We start from the raw sequence: 18,204 nt of genomic DNA on the forward strand, positions 1-18,204 counted from the left end.
TTAAAGAATCTTAAGGAGGTCTCTATTTAGGAGAAGTTCTTAAGCAGTTGGGTGAGAAGACAATAAAGGTCTCATTAGTAGGAGATAATACAACAAAGAAAGCTAAACTGCTCATTAGAAATGAACAGAAATTTTGGCGGGGTTTCCCCACTGTAGAGACAATCCACAATCGAAGAGAGAGAGTAGAATGGATGGTTGAATGACTTGCCAGAGAGGCTGACACTTCTTTCTTTTCCCAGAAGTGTTTTCTCAGATATTCTTATTTTACCCTCCTAGTAAGCCTATGATTTAAGAAAAATGGATATTACCCTCATTTTACAGATGAGTAAATATGAGCTCAGATGGATTGGGTGATTCAGCTAAAATAACCTGGCACCCAGGGGAATTAACACCCAGATATGAGCATAAAACAGGGTGTCATTCTACCACTGAATACTAGAGTGGCTTCAAATGATAGATGATAAGATTTTAATATTCATAAAATTATTTCTATATATGAGATTAGAGTGGACTTCCAGTTTTCAGTGTGACATAAAAAGAGCTTGGAAATCATCTCTCATCCTCACAAAAAAGAAAAAAGCTGAACAAACTGAAAATCAACCATTCCTCTTAGACCCATCAGAGAATTGAGATAACCACTGCCCCAAGCACAGGAGAGACAGGTCAACACAGACAATCACAGCTTACCAGGAAGAGAAACTATGACTGGATTCTGGTGGAACACTTAAAGTGGGTAATTCACTAACTGCTGGAGACTAAACTTGTGAAGTAGTTTGAGAGATTGAAAAAAAGACTCTTGGAGGCCCAGCCTTAGGAGAACCCCCTTACATTCCTGAGTTTTACCTCCAGGAACCCCACTAGGTTCTCAGGGTAAAGATCAGAGAAAAATACCCTGGAACTTCCTACAGGAGGATGGGGGAAAGTAGCCATTCTGAAATATGCCCAGAGCACTCTGTTCTGCTTAACTCTGTTCTGCCTTTGCTTGCTCTCAAGAGTAACTGTTTTACCAGAGCCTAACTGACCTGGAGGAAGAGAAATATCCAATTCCAGCCCCTCTAGCCTTCCACATGGGGGAAGAGAAATACCCTACTCCAGCCTTTCTAGTCTTCCAGTCCAACTTAATAGAGGGTGGGGGGGAGTGGAGAGGAAAAGATGAGGAGTACATGTGAAGGTCACAGCCCAGGGAAACATGCTCACTAAAGAACTGAAACCTAATCATCTGATTATAGGACACTTCCTCTGCCCCATACTTTACCACCACATCCATCAGGATCTTGTATAATAACAAAAGATTACAGCTAAAGGACCTGCAAGCCTCAGACTCTACTTGAGAAGGAGTCTCTAGGAGAGACGAAAATAAGGACACTAGAGGAAATTTAGCCTCTGACAATATGGCTACAGCAACAGTAAACACAGCCTAACTCCTAGCCAGATAAACATAATACCTCACATCGAAGGCCTATCTACCTCAGTTTCTTTCACCCAATACATCATGTTCAATTTTCAACGAAAAATTACAAGGAATGCTAAAAGGTAAAAAACACAATCTGAAGAGACAAAGCAAGCATCAGAACCAGACATATAGTGGAGTTTTGGGAATTATCAGACTGGGAATTTGAAATAACTATGATTAATATGTTAAGGAGTCTAACGGAAAAAGTGGACTACAATGCAAGAATGGGTGGATAATGTAAGCAGAGAGATGGAAATGTGAAGAAAGAATCAAAAAGAAATGCTAGAAATCAAAAACACTGTAGCAGAACTGAAAAATGCCTTTGATGGGCTCATCAGTAGAAATGACAGGGACAAAGAAAGAATCACTGAGCTTGAAGATAAGCTAATAGACACTTCCAAAACTGAAAAGCAAAGAGAAAAAAAGAATGAAAAAATCAGGACAGAATATCCAAGAACTGTGGGACAATTAGAAAAAGGGTAATATTATTGTGATGGGAACGCCAGAAGGAGAAGAAAGAGTGAAAGGAACAAAAGAAATATTTAAAGTAGTAATTGCTGAGAATTTTTCAAAATTAATGGCAGACACCAAACCACGGACTAAGAAGCTCAGAGAACACCAAGCAGAATACATACCAAAAACCTACAACTAGGCATATCGTATTCAAACTGCAGAAATCTAAGAGAGATTGGAGCATAGATCCAAAGTGTAAAGGGTTTTTGCTTTGATTTTTTCAAATTAATATTAGAATTTCTCGGTCTCGCTTCTTTTTCTTCTGACTCCCCCATCTAAATTCTCTTCTGTTGGGAAATATGGCAAAATTGTCACAGGGGGCTGTACAGCCTAATTATTTCCCCTTTCTATGAGGAAACTATATTTAAATATAAATAGCAAAAAATAAAATGTTCTATTAGCTTTATCTCCCCAAATGGACTGCAAATTTCTTGAAGGCAGAGATTATGTATTATATAATTCTGAATTTCCTAGAACGTTTAGCACTGTTTATACTGTACAAGCAAACGAAATGCAAGTTGTTTTAACTGATTGGAAGCACGTGTAAAAGCCTAACTGTACTGGAACCTGGCAGCTGTGTGTTGCTGTGATGCTGAAAGCTACACTGCTGGTATTTCAAATACCAGCGGGGGCACCCGTGGTGGACAAGTTGCAGCAGAGCTTCTAGACAAAGACAGACTAGGAAGAAGGACCTGGCCATCCACTTCATAAAAACTGGCCATGAAAACCCCATGAACAGCAGCGGAGCATTGTCTGATATAGCACCGGAAGGTGAGAGGATGGCGCAAAAAGACCAGGCAGGGTTCCGCTCTGCTGTACACAGGGTCGCTAGGAGTCGGAATCCACTCAACAGCGCTAACAACAAAAAATACTGGAACCTGCAGGTTAGGACTGCAACCTGGTGAAGAGATAAGCCACCAGTCACATGGATTAAATAGTTTTGAAGCAGTATTTAAATATTTGAAAAGTAAAACTCATCTCGTCTATGATCCCATAGTATGTTGTGCGTATAGTGCAAGACCCGCAATGATCTGTTTACAGATCCATTTCTCCTGTTAGACTGTAAGCTCCTCTAGGACAGAGATTACATCTTTGTTCTTCTTTTAATTGTGAGAGGCACTTAATTCATATTTGGTAAATAAAAAGTTGAGAGACACCTGATCAGAGGAAAGAGAGTCTAAAGCCATTCTATAGTAATAAAGTTACGCATTTAAAAGAAGTACCTAAATGTTATATTTCAGAGCAATTTTGAAGGAGATTTCTCCAGAAGAGAGATGTGCTCCCTTGCCCCACAAACCCAAGCTTCTCGGGGAGTCTGGATTCCACTCATTCCCCTTCCACCCGGTGACTTTCATATCTCTATTTCCATTGGTTCCTTCTCTTTTTTCCCCTAATCTAGTGTCCTCTTCATGGCGGGGAAACCCAACAGCAAAACAACCAAACCTCTTCCCATTTACCCAACTACCCTTTCCACTTCTGTCTTGTTTCCTTCCTTCCTTTAACTGCTAAATTTCTCAAAATCATCATTGTTCAATACATTCACATTCACAACCCCACCACACCATCAAGACGAGTTATGTTAATGTTAAAGAATTTCTAACTGAACTCAGAAGTTATTTCTCAGTTTCTCATCAACTTTAAGTTCCCTGTGTTTTAAGATCTTTTCATAAAGCAATGATCCTTTTATGAAGTGAGTAAGCACATGCTAATTTATCTGTTTCCTGTAGTTGTTAGGAGAAAGGCAGGTTTCCAGGTTGAGGTGCTGCCAAGGAGGGCTGTCTGAGCCTCTCACAGAAGAGTTGGAGTTTGGGGTTTGGCTCCCTAACCCTCACCAGGCAACATTAGCACTGTTCCAGAACTGACTCGCCCTAACTCATAAGAGATGCAGCATAAAAACCAAAATGCTGAGTCATTGATTGGCAATGAGGAAATATAACTGTTGGGTGGAATGAACCTTCCTATCAGCCTGATCATCACACTATTTGGGAAGCTTCATGGAAGCCAAAATATCTAAAGATTGCTGGTCACAACATTTCAGGGTAAGGGGAGTTAGCGACCTCGTTTGAATTCTTTAATACTATTAGGACTCTGATAGCCTGACCCATTTATCTTTTCCCAGTTATCTCCACAGTATACGAACGTGCTATGCCAGTTTGTTCTAATTCTGCTTTTTCTATGCTTTGTGACTAATTAACCCCTTTTCTTATTTACATACTATTCTAATCAGGTTATAATTAAGGCTTGTTGGCTTCGACCTATGTCCCTTCCGTGATCCATCATTTGTTTATTGTACAAATTAACTTTCAGAGGTTAGTTTTATCTGTAAGTAGTTGGGGGAATTTCTCACTGTCATCTGCTATGTGCACCTATAGATATTAAATATGGATTTCCACATATTATGTCATATTTTTTAAAGCAAGGCATACCTGGATAAATCAGCCTGATCACCCACCTACCTATTTGGCTGTAAAATAAGTCTTTAAGATCCTTTGAGACCATGACTATTGGCTTTTCCATTGTTTAGGGTATTCAAAAGAATGTCCCCCAGATCCTGAAAGTAGTTCCAAGTTAGGTTCCAAATATTTGAGCAAAGGCAACATTGCTGGAACAATGGTAGTAGACAATGACTGTATTATTGGTGTGTAACATAAAAATCACAGTCATAGACGTGTGTCCAATCACAGAGAAACTGTTGAACTAAGCATGACTGGCTCACTTCAAGTTTCATTAATATTCATGTATTATTTGTTCACTTATTTTGTAATCTATTATCATTTATTGAAGGATAAGCAGTTGCAAGGGCCAAAAGTTTAAGAAAAACTTATAAGAGAATAATTTAACATTGAGAAAATTCAATTCATAAACTTGAATTGAGAAATGACCACTATTATTTAGTTAGAATGCTTGATACCAGTGCAGGAGCACAATTTGAGAACTGCTACTATACAACGAGTTACTGAATATGTTTGATGCAGTGAACAACAATTTTATTATTTCTCTATTGTAAATGTAGAAATTGAGTAGAGAGGCAAAAATGTTTTATAGTATTTCCTTTGTAAGACTTGGAAGAAAGGATTCTCTTTGTTCAGAATTTTTAATCTTGTATGACACCCATTTCCAGAGAGAAACCAGTAGAGTTTTTTGTTCTGAATAAATATATTTTACTATAATATGGAAACTGTTACTAACAAATGACCAGAATGTGGTCAAGTAGCATAGTTTGCTTGCTAGTTGGAGAAAGTCACAAGTTCTGTACAAGTTCTCAATCATTAGCAAACCTCAAAATCACCTGGAGAGATTGTGGAGCTCTGCCTCCTGAGTTTTTTATTTTGTTGGTGTGTAGGGGGGCCTAAATTTGCATTTCTAACAAGACGTACGTGCTGCAAACATACTTTGAGGACCACTGCTCTATACTCTGCAAATTTTCAGTTTAATAAGCCTTGGTTCTCTCTCTCCAATTCCTCATATTGTTTCAACAAAACTTTATCAGTTTATGCCTGTTTTACTGCATCATCTCCACTTTTTCAGTATCCTCACTTTCCCACCTTACAGGGAAAATTGGGGTCAATAGGTATGAAGTATGAAGTGCCTCAAATTCTTATTCCTTTCTTCCAGTCTATCTTTTTCTTTTTTTGGCTGAGGAAGATTCGCCCTGAGCTAACATCTGTGCCAATCTTCCTCTATTTTTTATATGGGTCACGGCCACAGCATGGCCACTGACGAGTGGTGTAGGTCCATGCCCAGAACTGAACCCCAGGCTGCCGAAGCAGAGCGCACCCAACTTAACCACCAGGCCACGGGGCTGGCGCCTCCCTTTTCCATTTTAAGGCTCATCCCACTTCCTGGACTCTTGATCAAAAACTTTCCTATCTCTTCCAGGATCTAATTCCATCTTTTCATCCTAGAGATTTTGTCATTGGCCCTCTTCTATCTCAAGTGTTCAATCTTTCTCTCTTTACCAGCTTCTTTTCCAAAGCTTGTAAATAAGCTCAAGTCCTTGATCTTGAAAATCTATCCTATGACCCTAGATATTTCTCTAGCTACTCTCTTCTTCACAGGCCAAGTTCTTTGGAAAGAATAACACACTTGATTTCTCAACTTCTTATCTACTCTTCCCTTTCAAGTCACTATGACCAAGTTTCTAATCCCACCACTCTATTGAAGCTGTTTTGTCAAAGGTCATTTTGAACTGGCTAAGTCCAATTAACTCTAATTCTCATTTTATTACTATTAATCTCTCTCTTTGAAACTCTCTGATCTCCTGGTTTCTATGACACCACTACCTTCTCAGTGCTCTTTGTAGACTCTTCTTCTCCCTCTCCTATTGAATGTGGGTGTCTAGAATCCAATCTTTGACAACCTTCTCTTTGTTCTCTGTATGCTTTCTTGGGCATTTCATTGTCTCTCTTGGCTTCAGATGTGCCCACACAGATCCTTGTGAGAATGTTTCTAGGCCAAAGCTAAGAACAAGGCTAAATTCCACATCTAAGTGATGTATGTGGAATGCTGTATGCTGTATGGTGCTAGTTCCCAAAGCTAAATCTCCATCTACTCTCTTGAACTCCTGACTTTATTCTAGCTTCTATCTTTACCATTCTGTCTGAATAGTTGACTCCTGGTTATAGCCACCTGAAATTTTGTATGGCCACTCAGTAAGCTGAGAAACCTTAGATTCATCCTTGAGTTCCATCTTTGCCTTACTTCCATCCTCATATCTTACAGTAACTGAGTCCTATAGTTATACTTCCTTAGTATTTCTCTTACCTGTCATCTTCTATCATTTCCTATTCCATGGATATAGCTCTAGCCCATACCTCTTTCCTGAATTGGTAGCTCCTTCCAATTTTTCACCCTTCCAACCTTTCTTGCTCGTTACTGTTAACTTACTAACAGGCAAATTTAATCGTGTCATTACATTTAAAAAAAACACATATGTCCCAGGCTTCCCATTTTTTATTAGATGAAGTCCAAATTCCTTAACATAATGCACAAGACTTTCTTTGATCTGACCCCTACCAATTCTCTGGCTTCCCTTCTTACACCCTATGATCTCATCATGCTGGACAACTTGCAATTCCCTTTAACATACTGTGGCTTCGATCATGCTGCTCCTTCTGCCTAATTATCTTTCCTCAGTTTGTTCAACTATTACTCACTTTTCAAGGCTGAGTTTTTGAGTCATCTTCTCAATAGTAATAATAATAAACAACATTTATTAAGTGCTTATTATGTGCGAGGCACTTTACATACATTCTCATGTAATCCTCACAACGAGATTTTGAAGTTTATATCATCCTCGATTTATGAGGTGACAGAGGGTCAGAGAGATTGCCTTGTTGACATTTTTTTCCACCCAGTCAGCACTTAGTGCCCTCAAATGACTACTCCCTACTTTGTGTCTGTGCTATAATCTACACACAGAAAAGTGAAATAATTTATATTACAGCTGATAGTTTTGAAGGAAATGATCAACAAATTGTTTAAGGAAATGTATTAATAAGCTGCTTTGAAGGCCAGTAAGCCTTCAAAGACTGGGGCAGCTGGAGTCTAAGAAAAGAAGAAAAGATAACCAAACTACTTAGTATTAGAAATAAATAGGAACTGGTGGGCAGGCAAGACAGAGAAGGGCAGAGTAGAAAGAAGGAAAGGGGGCACTGTAGACCAACACGGCAAGTGGCAGGAGGGCTTCTAAGAATAGGCATTTACTTTTAAACTGTGTTTCTGTGATGTAAACCCCCTTTCCTCATCTCAAAACTTTAGTGAAACCTGCTGTCCCCACGCAGAGCTTTGTGAAAATGCTTTTGGCTGAAATCTAGGGATAAGGCTAAGTTCCACATCTGAGTAGATGTTTGTGGAATAAGAACAGTTGGCAGCTCATCCATGAACTTTGCTAATTTAGCATACGTGGAAGTTCAGAGCAAGAGAGGACTGTGAGAACATTAGCTCCCCAGAAATACAAAGAAATCTTGTGTTCGGCATCAGCCTTGCAAAGGAGGTGGAATGGAGGCTCAAGCCAATCTTAACCTAGAGCTTAGAAGTCAGGGAGATCTCAGCTAACATCTGGGTTACATAATATCATAGCACCTTTGCTCTTGTTTATATACCTTTGTCTCTCCTAAATTTATCAGGAAGAAGTCTTTTGGAGGGTGGAAACTCTGTGTTATTTATCATTATAACTCCATGGCCTAAAGACTGGTGTGCTTAATGAATCCTCAATAAATGTTTGTTAAAAGAATATTTGGTGGCCAGCCCCATGCTGTAGCAGTTAAGTTTGGCGCATTCTGCTTTGGCAGCCCCAGTTCATGGGTGGAACCCCGGCTGCAGACCTACACCACTCATCAGCCACACTGTGGCAGTGACCCACATATAAAGTAGAGGAAGATTGGCACAGATGTTAGCTCAGGGCTAATCTTTCTCAAGCAGAAAACGAGGAAGATTGGCAATGGACATTAGCTCAGGGATAATCTTCCTCAGAAAAAAAAAGAACAAAAGAAAATTTGTCATATTGACATATTTATTGAATTCAGAAAAAATAAAATGCTCATATTTGAGATAGGATCTTGTGTGTAATTTATTCCCATGTCTAATGCATCAAAAATATAAATAGCATAAAAATTACTCAATAGCTAACTAAAAACTAGAGGACAATAAAAACTACAAATTAATGAACGTTTTCAATGTGTCAAGAACTTTTCATTTAAATCCTGATAACTCTACCATATAGATATTCTTATACCTATTTTATAGTGTAATATTTACACTTATTTTCTGAGAGGTTGAATAATTTGTGCAGGGTATTATGGCTGATAAGTGGCACCAAAGGCCATATTTTTTGCACTTATACTTGACTGAATTAATGAGGTTGTTTTAAATATATTCGGGAAAGAGAAAATACAGCTTATGCTGCATCTACAAGAAGCTAAAAATAAAAATAGAATAACTTGGTCAAATCTGTTGGTATAGCTCCTTGATTACTATTTAACCATTGATCTGAGCATTCCTTAGTCAAAACAGATTTATTGCATCCAGCTTCAGAGTGTGAACTAGGAATAGGAGATTGCATTAACCATACTGTAGCTTATTTCACTCATGGCACTGATTAATTTTTGGCCCTGTTTCCATGCATAATAGAAAAATAAATGTATATGTATAATAGAAAATGGAGGCAGTTATTCAAATAATTCACTGAAATAGATTCAGTTTTACATCTAAATATTTCAGTGAAAATACTTTGGGGAACTGGATGTTTCCATGTATTTGCCTCAACTGAATTCTCCACTTACTATCAGGTATTGATAGACCAAAAAAAGAAGTCATTTCTTTTTCCCTTTTTTTTTTTATTTTTTTACACAAAGGGATGTTTAGCTTTCCTCACATCTTCTTAAAACAAGACTAAAATACTCCTTGACATATGTTGGACAGGTCTAGGTGGGCCTCTATTATGTGAGCAGGATTAGAAATTAAATTATTATTATAAAAAGTTACAAATACAACCTTTCCTTCATTTCCATAAGAACTTACTTATGTCAAAAACATTAAAGATAATATAAACACTGTACTTAATTATTTATTTATACCTAAAACTGAATTCTTGGTCTCTTACACCCAACCAACATACTCCATCCCCAGTCTTTCCCATCTCAGTTAATGGCAAATTCATTTTTCCAGTTTCTCAGAAAACTTTAGAGTCATCCTTGATTGCTCTCTTTCTCTAGAACTCCAAATCCAATCTTTCAGGAAATTGTATTTATTTTCAAAATATACCCAGAATCCAACCATGTCTTATGGCATCTACTATAATAACTCTAGTATAAGCTACCATCATCTCTTGCCTGGGTTACTGCAATAAGACCCAATACTCTACAAACCATTTTCAACCCAGCAGCCAGAGTAATCATTTTAAAGCCTAAATCACATCATATCAATCCTGTGCTAATAGCCTCCCAGTCTCAGGCACACAGGCCTTCCACCATCTGGCCTCCTGTTCCTCTGTGACCTCACATTATCCTATTTTCTTTTTTGGGTCACTCTGCTTCAGCTAAAATTGCCTCCTGGCCATTCTTGCAACTTACCAGGCCTGTTGCCACTTCAGGGCCTTGGCATAGGTTGTTCTCACTGTCTGGAATGCTCTTTCTTTAGATATCTGCAGCTATGTCCTTCACCTTCTGCCAAATCATTATTCAAATGCCACTTTCTCAGTGAGGCCCACCCTGCTTGCCTGATTCAGAAATTACCATTCTCCCATTTCTCCTGTGCTCTGTCTCATTCCATATCTCTTCCCTGTTGTATAATTTTTTTCCCTGTAACACTCATGGCCTTCTAACATATTATATAATTCAGGTATTTATTTTGTTTATTATCCAACTCCTCCTACTAGAATGTGAGTTTTGATGGCATGGATTTTGTCTGTTTTGTTTACTGCTATATCTGTAGTATAGATAGATACTAGAATAGTGTCAGGCACATGGTAGGCCCACAGTAAATATTTGTTGAATGAATGAAATAATTAGCACCCATCACTCACATTCAGCAAATAGATCTTATCTTCAAGTGGGGGGAATGTAAAAGTTGTTTATTTCCAGTACAAGAGGTATTATATATTGGATTCCATGGGAATGGGAGCAACTAAGTTTCCATGCGTCTAGAGAGCTCACTGGTCCTTTGAAGCCCTGATATTCTATGATTGCTTTCCCATTCTGAGTCTCAAAAGCATGATCATCTTCTCAGCAGCTAAGCACTAATTTTAAAAGATCCTGGATCTACAATCCAGGATGTACTACAATGAGAGGTTCCTAATAGGGTGGATCATTACAGTTCTACAAGCTGCTCAATACTGCAATTCTTAACATTTCTTCTCTCATCACTGTGTTGCTCTTCCTACTTTGAAGTATATAAATGTAATTGGAAATTATGGAAGCCAATTTGATTACACTTCAAATAATTTTGTGATGCATTCTCCTCCTGTGTATCAATGGATTTGATTAGTATATATTTTTCTCATGTCGGTCTTTCTTTTGAAATGCATAATATCAGTTGAACATCCAAGTTGGCCTAAAGCAAGAGCCCTGCATATTCACGTAATTTTTGGTAGCACAAATATGAATGCTGGAATTATTCTGTAAAACTTTAAGGTCCATCTTTCAGTCATTCCTATTTTAAAGGAATAGAATCAGGGCTGCAAGGTTTTAGCTCATTTGTTTTAATCACCTCATTTTATAGATATGAAAACTGAAGCCCAATGATGTTAAGTGACTTGCCCAGGTACCACAGAGCTGAGTAATCTTTTTGGTTGGAACAACTTGTTCTAAAAATAAAGCAAGGTACCTTTGAGGTTGCAGTTGAAAAATAATTCTAAATATCAGGAAATTAATTGAATATAGCAACAATTGCAATATACAATTCTAAACAATATGCAGTTCTATCCAGTTTATTTCCATGGTTACTATATACGCATTAGAAATCTAAGGCAAATATAGCAAAGGCTAAAACAACTGATAAATAGGAAAAGAAATTGCCCCTACAAGCATCCTAATAAATAAGAGTCATGGAACACAACAAAAGAGTAAGAATTTGCAGGTCACCTGAAATGAACTGTCCCCATAGCATCCCCATGAGAAGAACCCACTTTATCACAGAGATGATTCCATATTAGGCATGGCTTCTGCTATTCTTTGGGGGAATTAGGGCCTCTTTTATTACCTAATCTAGTCATTTTTTTAAGATGCCACAAGGCCTTTTTACTTAGATATGCACACTTTCTCTTTGCACTGGTGAGTCTATACGAAGGTTATTATGCCAGAGGAATGTAAACGTCTACAGTAACAATGCTTCATTTTCCTTTAACGGTTTTGTTCAAGGGATGGAGACATTTTTGTGGTGTGATGAATTCACTTGGTCTCCTGATGTGTTTTCTCCACATGCTTTGGAAATCATGTATTTTTTCAGAGAGGTGGTAGTCATCAATGTCTTAATTTCAGCAACAGCTTCATTGTTTTAGCTTTGTTATAATTAAGATGCCCTAGTAGCATTGATAGTTTAGGATATTTGATATTAATCTAATGGAAAATATTTTTGACCCTTTGTGTACAGCAGCGCTCTCTAACTACAAAGTTATAGCTAAATTAAATTTTTAAAAATGGATTTTAATAGATTCCAGGAGGTAGGGACACTAGGATAACTCATGTGATTTCAAAGTTAAGGTCTCTGCCAACAGCACAATTCACGATTTCCTAAGAGTGAATTTCTGAGCTCCCTCTACCAGTCTTAACTCCGTTTCCTTTCTCCATGGCTCACTTTCATTAACTCTTATTGTGTGTGATCATATGTAGGTTAGACACCAGTAGCCTGAGAGTAAGATCTGGGTTCTAGTCTGAAAAACTAGGTCAAATCTGGCCTCCATGTGATGCAGGTAAAACTCCCATGCAAGAACTACTATGGTAACATTAATTGAACATAGTCTTAATTGAAAGGATCTGCTTCTGTTATATTTCCTTAGGGTTCCTAAGGGTTGTATTTCCTTAGATGTAATATTAATTCTTGTCTTAATTTTCTCCTATTTTCTTGGTAATGTACTTGAAAGGGCTTTTCAACCATTGTATAAACCAGTCTTCGTTTGTAAGAAATTATGACAATTCTCTCTCATTGTTACTCTCCTTTACACTCTACACTTTGCCCAGCATTGAACTGAGCCCTGATTTACACATTATGTGAGCTTTTACATCCTAAATATATTTAATCTTTTGGAACTTTAAAGGATTTGGCAAATATTGAATGAAGTGTTGGGGAGATTAAAGAGAACTAAACACAAAATTAACAGAAGACTCAACTACAATCCACTGAGGAAATAACCAAATAAGTTGCTATTTTAAACAATGTAAGCAAATAGGAGGAAGGAAGGGATTATTTCAGAACACAAATATTCATACGTAAGAAAATTACTGAAGCAGTAATGCTTAAAAAGATCTGATGAAAGGTAGTAGTTGAATCTCTAGGATATATTTTATATTTGACATTGTAGGAGTGGATGTAAGCATGGATAAACCAGGTTTCCTCTCCAAGCAGCTGAAAAGAATGTTAATAACAAGACTTCACATAATATAAAGAGTGAAAGCAACCGAAATCATTGTCTTACAACTGTATTAATTTAAAGAACTACATCTGTATTACTCAAATGTGAGAGGACAGGATGTACAATTCAATAGCGGGGGTGCAAGATTTACAAATGAGGAAGAGGCCAACATCTTAAGTAAAAATACCAGATCACCCCTAAAAGACTTTGAAATAGAAAAAGATTTCAATAATAAAAACGTGGTCTTTAAATGCCTGAGCTTCGTAAAATGAGTTGGCGGGGGTGGGGGGTGAAAAATTGCAGACCATATTTTCCTACTGCATGTCCAATGATTGTGCAGGGGCTGGGTGGGGAGGGCTGGGGTGCGGGAGCCCGCGGAAGGGCTGGTGTTTCACGATCCCAGGAAGGGCTCCATGTCCACACCCCGGCCTTCGGTGCTTCGGGGGACTGGGACTTTCTGATCTCCCCGTTTCCCTTCACCATTCTAAAAGCACAGTCCGCCTAAGACGCTGGTTCACCCCAATTCCTGGCTCAATTCCATGGGCCGATTTGTGCTCTGAAGTTGACAACAAACTTCCAGTGTCGGTCACCAACCCCTCGAAAATCCTAGCCCTCTCAGCTCCACTTCTAAAACAGCCTCCGTCCTCAGCTCATCCCCTCTCCTCTCCCAGCAGCCCCCGCCCTCAGGGACGCCGCGCGGCTCAGGGTTGCCCGCCCCGGGCCCCGCGGCCCGAGGACCACAGCGGCAGAGACAGCGGCCGCCTGCGAGCACCCCGACGCCCCGCCCCCGCGAGTGTGGCGGAAGTGGCTCGCTCGGGAAAGGAGACCGCGCGCCACCTGGCTGAGCGCGCATGCGCCAGCGCCAGCGCCCGCGCCGCCAGTGGTGGGGGCGTCGGTAGCGCTCCCTCCTCCGTCTTCGCAACCCCCGCCTCACAGAGTCGGGCTCACGCCATCTTGCGCCCCCCCACCCCGCCCCACCCGAGCCACCTTTTCCCTTTCGACACTCTCAGCCCCCCACCCCGCCCCTTTCCAAGCGTGTCCCGGGCCGCAGGAGCAGAAACCGCACCATCTCCACCCCCACATTCTCCACGCGGGACGCGCAGCCGTGCCTACAAGTGTTCCTAAAGCAGAGGTTGTAGGGGGCGCGGAGGGCGGCGCGGGGTAGCGGGGAGACGGCTGGGAACGGGGAGGCACGCCGCGCGGCGAGCCCCGCGCCTCCGGGCCCCGCCCTGGCCCCTGCCCGGGGGCGGCCGCGGGGGAATAATTGGTGTTGGCGCTGGAGGGCTGAGGCGGCCGGTCGTGTGAGGCGCTGGCCCGGCGCGGCGCCCCGGTTCCCCCGCGGAGTGTGGCCTTGGCGCCTGGCTCCTCCCCGTCGGCGGGTGGGCGTGGGGCGCGGGCAGCCGGGCCGGCGGGCAGAGCCGGCGTGGCTGGGGTGTGTTAGGAGCACCTTCCGCGTGTCATCTAGGGAGTGCTTTGGGGGGAAGAATCCTTAAGGCAGGAAATGGTTGCTTTATGGGCAGGGTGGAAGAAGAGTTAGGTAGCGTTAGTAGAAGCGGAGCATTCAGAAAAAGGGCAAGATCCACTCTCTTCTCTGTGGGGTGAGCCCACCTCTGTGACCCCTGGGGAAATTACTTAGCATGTCTTTGTCTGGGTGCTCTGGTTTGTAAAATGGGGATAGTAATAGCCTAGCTCAGAATTGTGAGGATTATGTGAAGTAGCACACGTTAAATGATTACAACAGCGCCAGGCACTGATCAGTTACGTGTTAACTATAATTAATTTTAGTCTCGATGTTTTAAGAAATTCAGAATGACTGTGACCTTGTTTTCTAAATTAAAAATCAAGGTGCTTGGTCTGACAAGCGAGAGTGGATTTATAGGGACAGTGGAATGTAATATCTGACACTCAGACGATCCTGGACATACGTTGTTATTGTACACGTGGATAAATGAGCATAACTCCATGAGGCTGATAGAAATTTTAAACCATTTCTTTCGAAAGAAATGAATAGATCTGGGAGGAGAGGACGTAGGGTCCTTAGTATGTGTGAAGGGCAGAACTTGGGAAGTGGAATTAAGTTAGCTCTGCAAAGCTTTACTTGAAGACCGAACTGAGGAGGGAACACTGATGGATGTTCCAGAGAGGCTGGATTTGACTGAATGTGAGGAACAATTTCCTGACAGTACTTTGAAAAGATAGAATGCACCTCATTGTGCCATTGCAAGTTTCTTGCTTCTGGGAATATTCAAGCAAAGATCTAGAGCAGCCTAGGTCTAGAGCAGCACTGTCCAATAGAACTTTCTGCCATGATGGAAATATTCTGTAATCTGTGCTGTCCTAATATGTTACCCTTAGACACAAGTGGCTCTTGAGCACTCGAAATGTGACTACTGCACTGAGGAACGTAATTTTTAATTTTATTTTAAGTATAAATCACCACATGTGGCTAATGGCTACCTTATTGGATAGCATAGGTGTAGAATCTAGACTTTGAGACCCCTTCCCGTTCTTGATTTGGTTGAATTTTAAGTCAGAGAAGCCAACTCTCAGAACATTTATAGCCTTAGGGAATCATAATTGTATTCAAATATTGCCTCATTCAAATACTGTAGTTCAAAGCATGGGTCTGTTAGTACAGCTTGACATATTAGAGCAAAGCATTTATTGACTCCTAGGTTGTACAGCTAATGCCAGATTCATTTGGAGAGCAATAACAATACTAACTGGAGTTTCTTGTAATCATTGTACTGTATTGTGACCATGGGTTTCCACTATCTTTTATCACTTTGGTTACTTTTCAGTGAAACTTTTCAATTGTTTTATTCCTGAAATTTTTTCCATTTGAAAGGTGTTTTTTTTTTTTTTAACTTTTTGCATAATAAAACAATTTGATAAATTATAGTAATAACCTTTGAGCATCAGGATATTTTAGAAGTAGTTTTGTGGTTATTGGTATTCAAAACTTTTAAAGAGATAAGTCTGAAATTTGGTGATATTTTGCACAATTACTTTCTTTGAAATGTGTAAATCTGTTTTTTCTTTTTCAAGCAAATGTTTATAAAGTTGTTTGAAAATAAAACTTAAAAAAAACTTTATTTATAGATGGCACCCTTAACTCTGTCTGTAAAATGGTGCCCTTGATTTCAAGACTGAAGATAATCATTAGATCTAAAACAAAAACTTAAAGCTCATGAATTAAGTATATGCAGAGAATAGCTCATAATGTACAAGTCGAAATGGGTTGCTCTTATGTAGGGTAACTGTATACCCCACTTTTTCTGGGACCGTCATGGTCTAGAGCCTGTTTGTCCCAGCTCTAATTATTAATAGAGCCCCTTCACTGTAAAAATGTCTCAGTTGGGACCACATAATAATATGGTTACCGTATTTTTAGGGTTGTTGAAATTTGTAATATATAATTTTAGTAGGATTAACTATATTGCAGTCTCAGAAATATACTTGCTTTAAGGTAGTGACAAAGTTATTGCTTATGTGTTTAAATAATAGATGAGCTATCTGGAATGAGGCAAGCAAGTGACCTGTCGGTTTAAGGCATTGGTAATTCAAAAATTTTTCTTTTCTCCTTATAACTGGGTAGAAAGCTTGGACAGCCTGATTTTTGGTTCTCTCTCAAAAAATGATCTGTCACTGTGGAAGGCTGCAAAGAAAGGCCATGTCAATCAAATCAGAAGATTCACTATTCTTGTTGAAAATAATAGTCGTTTTATGGTGAGGTCGAATAGTGAAATCAGTCAGAAATCTGCTTATTAAGTATTAGAATGTTAAGGAAGGATTTTGCTTATAGATCACTTCAATAGTATAGAAAAATAATTCAGCCAAATGCATTATTGTATTAATTGAATTTATACTGTAATGGATAAAATATTTTATTGAGAGTCAAACACACTTGGTTTGAATCTTTGCTTTGCTAAGGGTTAAATCAGGTAACCCATGTGATGTGTTAGGTGCGGTGTTGGGTGCATCGAATCACATAAGAAGTACTCAATGAATGTTATTAGCGGCTGAGACTTAAGGTTATTGAATAATGGATCTGGAAGAGATATTAATGTTCTGAGATGCATTGTGGGTAGGTGCAAAGAGCGCTTAAAACTAATTCCGAAACTCTAGGTTTAGCCCTTTTCTGCCATATTCTCTCTTTGTGATTTCAGTTAAGGTATTTAACTTTTCTGAGCCTCAGTTTCCTCATCGGTAAAATGGAATTAGTACATAACCTCTTCCCACCTCCTCCCAAGATTTTTGGAGGCCTCAGATGAGAATTATATCAATTCGTGTCTTGTTTTACAAACATTTTATTATTTAATTAGTTTTGTCTACCTATTACTTTCAGTAAAGACTGACCCTAAATCTGCAAAAATTGTTGTATATTTTAATTTGTGAAACAGCATAAAGTATAATAGGCATCATTAACCAAGATTGTTTTCTTTGACAAATAAGTCACAGCAATGGTGCTTTATTGGTCTGGTTACATATATTCTGTACACAAAACAACTCCATACTACTGCTGGGGGGGAACTGACATTTTCATGGGGACTTGATGTGTTCCTTCCGTTGTGCTAAGTGCTGTACCTCATTATTTATCCAAACATGTCTTTCCCGCTTAGTAGGTATACTGATGAGGCTTTTACTTTCTGGAACAGATCTGTCAGTTTTTTGCATTATACTACTGCCTCTGCTAATATCTGGCTGTTAGTTAATGGATATTGAGGTTAAATAAGGTAATGGATATTGAGGTTAAATAAGGTAATGAATATGAAAATAGCATGCTATCTGGTGTGCATAGTATGTAGTCTTTTTTGCTGCAAAAATGCTGTGTTCCTTGAATTCATAGGGCAGTAAATTGAAATAATTTATGTGAGGGCACTTTATAAGTTGTAAAATACTATACAAATATAAATATTTTAAAATCTTGACATGTACTTTTGCTATTTTAAATGCTGTTGAGGTTTTATGACTGAATCCTGTATATTTTACTTTATTCATATTATTTGTTTTTGAATCTTTAAAAGACTACTCCTAATCATAACATTCTTTCTCTGAGAATATACATGTTTACTGATAATACTTTGTGATACATTTTCAAGAAGCAATACTTTTGCTTGGATTCTTCTTCATCTTCCATCATTATCATTATCATGAATTGAGTGCTTTC

General features: G+C 39.2%; 1 protein-coding gene across 6 annotated transcripts in view; it reads left to right on the forward strand.

Moving 5' to 3' along the window:
* Window positions 1-14,020: 14,020 nt before the first annotated feature.
* Window positions 14,021-18,204, forward strand: part of SUPT3H (SPT3 homolog, SAGA and STAGA complex component) — a 534,834-nt gene continuing 530,650 nt past the window's right edge. For all 6 annotated transcript variants that reach the window (XM_058554232.1, XM_058554229.1, XM_058554231.1 and 3 more), the window contains exon 1: window positions 14,021-14,166. The gene's annotated coding sequence lies outside the window, so the exon portion shown is untranslated. The remainder of the gene's footprint in view (window positions 14,167-18,204) is intronic.

Source organism: Diceros bicornis, chromosome 14 (assembly GCF_020826845.1).
Source record: "Diceros bicornis minor isolate mBicDic1 chromosome 14, mDicBic1.mat.cur, whole genome shotgun sequence".
Taxonomy (NCBI): domain Eukaryota; kingdom Metazoa; phylum Chordata; class Mammalia; order Perissodactyla; family Rhinocerotidae; genus Diceros; species Diceros bicornis.